Source organism: Apium graveolens, chromosome 8, assembly GCF_009905375.1.
Source record: "Apium graveolens cultivar Ventura chromosome 8, ASM990537v1, whole genome shotgun sequence".
Lineage (NCBI taxonomy): Eukaryota > Viridiplantae > Streptophyta > Magnoliopsida > Apiales > Apiaceae > Apium > Apium graveolens.
Genome location: NC_133654.1, coordinates 171,979,180 through 171,984,110, shown reverse-complemented (window position 1 = coordinate 171,984,110; position 4,931 = coordinate 171,979,180).

The following is a 4,931-nucleotide window of genomic DNA, read 5'->3' as shown; positions in this document are numbered from 1 at the left end:
AAAGTATGTTCGCCTAGTAAGGGCTGTGATGACCCAATTTAATGAATGCCATGTTGAACACATTCCAAGGGAAGAAAATGCTAAAGCAGATGCGCTATCAAAGTTTGCTTCATCTGAGATTGAAGAAAGTTCAGGAAGTGTGTACTTCCGTGTTTTGAAGACACGAAGCATAGATGTTAAGCTTGTGGCTCCCGTAGGCTTGGGGACGTCATGGATTGATCCCATCAAGGCTCACATTCAGACCGGTTGGTTGCCAAGCGATACAATTGAGGCACGGAAGTTAACTGTTCGAGCACTAAGGTACTCTTTGATAGATGGGATTCTATATAAAAGATCTTTCGTGGTTCCTTACTTGAGGTGTCTCAGGCCCGATGAGGCACGCTTGGCTCTTGAGGAAGTGCATGAAGGCATTTGTGGGCAACACTTGGGGGGCAGGGCCTTGGCTCATAAGATAACTCGTTTAGGCTTCTATTGGCCAGAAATGATGGCTGATGCCAAAGAATATGTAAAGAAGTGTGATCGTTGTCAGGATCATGCACCAGTCGCCAGACAACCCCCCGAGATGCTGACCTCTATCAACTCACCTATTCCCTTTGCTATGTGGGGGATGGATATTCTAGGGCCTTTTCCTATGGCCACAGCACAAAGGAAGTTTCTGATTGTAGCCATTGATTATTTCACCAAGTGGATCGAAGCCAAACCTTTGGCCAAAATCACAACTAAGCAGGTTGCACAATTCCTGTGGGAAAACATTATGTGCCGATATGGAATTCCCCGTATCCTCGTCACTGACAATGGAACGCAATTCAACAATGAGGAATTCAAGAAGTATTGTGAAGAAAATGAAATTGAGTTACGATTCACCTCTGTGGCTCACCCGCAAGCCAATGGGCAAGCGGAAGTAGCAAATCGGATAATCCTGGATGGACTAAAGAAGAGGATCGAAAAGTCGAGAAATAATTGGGTAGATGAGATACTTCCCATATTATGGGCTTATAGGACTACCTGTAGAGTCACGACAGATGCAACTCCTTTCATGTTGGCATATGGGGCGGAAGCAGTAGTTCCCGTGGAGATATCACATTCCTCTCCAAGGATTCAGGCTTTCGATGAGAAAGAAAATGAGGAAGGGCAGAGATTAGCCCTGGATTTAATTGATGAAGTGCGAGATAAAGCACATGCAAAGATAGTAGAATATCAGAAAAAAGCTTCATTCTACTACAACTTAAGGGTTAAAGAAAGGTTTTTTAAACAAGGCGATCTAGTCTTGAGGAAGATAGAAGCATCTGGTGTAGGACAAAAAGGGAAGCTTGCCCCAAATTGGGAAGGGCCGTACAGAGTCAAGAGTGTTCAAGGTAGAGGAACCTACAAGCTCGAGACTATGGATGGTTTTGAAGTCCCGAGGACCTGGCACGCACAAAACCTGAAGGTTTACTACGTGTAAGATAGGCGAAGTACGATTCTCACTTGTCATTGTGACAAGTAGGTTTAAAAGCACCTGGAAGCTTTGCTTGCATAGGATTTTATATTCCAGTAGAATTTACATTGTCTAGTTATTATTGATTAGGGTCGAACCCATGCTATGTAAGGTTTTGAAAAACCAGACTTCAAACTGAAGAAATCGAAATTATTTCAACCTATGGATGTTTGAGTTGTGATAACACTGGTGTGGCCAATTAGTTCAAGCTTGAATGCATATTAAAGTATCAGAAAGATAAAGGAGAAAAATGCGAATAAGGAAAGAAGCATATAAAATAACCGCGGAGGGTAATAAGATCTGATACAAACAAAAGTCCAGACATAAATTAAGGATCAAATTACAGAATAGAAAAACTACTCCTCCATGTGGGAGCCTTCATTCTCTTTCTCCTTATCAGCGCCTTCAGCGTCCTTCGCAGGAGAAGCGGGAGGAGAAGCAGTGTTAGGATCCAAGATGCGATCATCTGGCTGAGGGGAGTTAAAGAGGGCATCTATGCTGTCCTCCGACTCAGCCTGCTCAGGACTTATAAAGTCCTTAGGGTCGACTAAGCCCGGGTACTTCTCAGAAACCGCCTTCACGGCCGCGTCCCATCCCTGAGTAAACTGTAGGGAATAAAGACCCTCATCATGAATCTCCATGAGATTCTTAAACTTGTCAGAATCCATGTAGTCATCGATGAGCTTATCCTTATCGCTCCTAAGTTTCACCAGCTCGGAATGAGCCTGAGCCAGCTCCTCTTTCTTCGTGTCCAGCTTCTTCTCCAGGACCTTGGCTCTCTCCTCCCACTTCTTCATCTCCTTCTCAAAAACATCAGAGTTACCCTTCCAAGATCTAGCCTGATGGAGGGCCGCCTGGAAGTAGGTATTACTCTGCAAAGAAATATGTATGAGTTAGCACAAGTTCGTTGGAATACAAGAAAGTTGGGATTCAAAGAAGGAGAGAAAGAAAATTACCGCAGCTTGGGCTTGAGAACCCAGAAGCTCAATAGTCTCAATATCACTCCCCGTAACAATGTCAGTAAAGTCATGGGGAGTGACGGAGTGATAAGACCAATCTTTAGCGTGTTTGGTGGATCCAACCACCGTATCGCTCCTCCTGAAGCCCCAGTTAGGCCTGAAGGAATGTGCCTTAAGTGGAGGATCCACATCGTCCCCCAGCTCGACCACCAGGACGTGGGGCTTAAGAAAAGAAGGACCGTCAGGTTTGCTCCTAGGGTCCCTGTTTAGCTTGGCCCTTTTCTGACGGCCTGACTCCCCCTCCTTAGGCCTGTTAACATTATTGATGGCCTCGCAAGCTGAAAGGAAAAGTAGAAGGAACATTAAAATCCAGAAAAAAAAAGAAAAAGTGCGATTAAAGAGAAGGAAAAATAATTACGCAGGTATAAATTTACCCTTATCACTGGCCTGGGAGAGACCAACTTTCTTCAAGGAAAACTCCTCTAAAAGGGTCCAGGTATCCGTTTTCCCATCATCTGAAATTAAGGCCTGGTAGGCCACCTCCTCCTCATCAGTCAATCTGATACTACCAGGACTACCATCTGATACCTTGAAAAATGGCCTACGGAAGAGTGTGGCCCAATCACCCCCAGCCCAGGTCAGCCTCACAAACTCATCCCTCCATTTAGGGTTGTTCTCGACTATAGAGTTACTATCAAAGATATGGGGAACTTTGGGTCGTTGGCGAATTAAAACCCATCCCGGTTGACTCATGGAGCTATTATAGAATTGGAAAACTTTCCTAAAGACAGCTACGGAAAGAGGGAAGTTATTCCTGAGACAAAGGACCATAAAACAGATAATATTCCTCCAGGCGTTGGGAGGGAGTTGACAAGGGTTGATTTGTACATCGGCTAATAAACGAGAAATAAATTCGTGGAATGGGAACCTAAGACCTGCGGTCAGGGCTCCTCGATAAATGAACAGGGTATCCCCCTCCCAATTACAAGTCCTATCCCCAGGGGCGGCTGGAGTGATCCTAAGGTGGGGTGGAAGTCTGTACAAGGTGTTCATAGACTCTATTCTACCATCTAACTCATGAAAAGTGTTACCATGATTATACGAATCTAACTCAGATAGAGAAGGATATTCATCACCTCTCGAGTTAATCATGTCAATGAGAGAAGTATATGGAGATTGAATTTGAATGTTTGTACCTCTCTTAGAGACATTCATCTTCTGCAAACGAGCCAAGTCGCGGTCCGCCATTGATATACTTCGTTTAAAAGCTTGAAACCCAGAAATACTTGAGAATGGTGGAGCTACGGTGGCTGTGTGCTCGCCGGAAATCGCCTACTCAAAGGGAGAACTCTAGAGAAGTTTGTAGAAGAAAATGAGAAATGAGAAGTGAAGTGAGGATTCTCACTTCACACTACACTTATATAGGCGAAAAGCTCGGAATACGAGGCGTTTCTAGGCCCATTTAGCCAGGCCCAACCTAAAAGCCCGTCTACTAGAAATATCAGGAATAATCTAGAAGCTCATATGGAAAATGAATGGTCAAAAATCGACCAGAGTTTTAAACTGGATCGATCGGAGTCCTGATGGATACAAAAGAGAATCCTGATCGAGATATTATTCGAACAGAAGGGAAGAAATCCCCTAAATCCGATCAGAGTCCTGATCGATACAAAAGAGAATCCTGATCGATATATTATTCGAACAGAAGGGAAGAAATCCCCTAAATCCGATCAGAGTCCTGATCGATACAAAAGAGAATCCTGATCGATATATTATTCGAACAGAAGGGAAGAAATCCCCTAAATCCGATCAGAGTCCTGATCGATACAAAAGAGAATCCTGGTCGATATATTATTCGAACATAAGGGAAGAAATCCCCTAAATCCGATCAGAGTCCTGATCGATACAAAAGAGAATCCTGGTCGATATATTATTCGAACAGAAGGGAAGAAATCCCCTAAGATCGATCAGAGTCCTGATCGATACAAAAGAGAATCCTGGTCGATATATTATTCGAACAGAAGGGAAGAAATCCCCTAAGATCGATCAGAGTCCTGATCGATACCAAAGAGAATCCTGGTCGATATATTATTCGAACAGGAGGGAAGAAATCCCCTAAGATCGATCAGAGTCCTGATCGACACAGAAGAAAATCCTGATCGATATTCCATTCGATCAGAATGATAGAAAATCACTTAATTCGATCAGAGTCCTGATCGAAATCGATCAGGAATCCTGATCGATTAAGCACGTGTAACAGTCGACTAGGGTGTCACTTTGAAGATCAATTCGATCAGAGCCCTGATCGAAATCGATCAGGAATCCTGTCGACCAGAGTGTAAGATCCTGAGTTAATTCGATCAGGATCCTGATCGAAACCGAGCAGGAATTCTGATCGATTTGGCTGAATCCTGATCAATTTCTTCTGCATCCTAATCAATTTTGTATGCATTTTAAACCAGAAATTACGGATAAATCCAGAAAATTGCGGATAA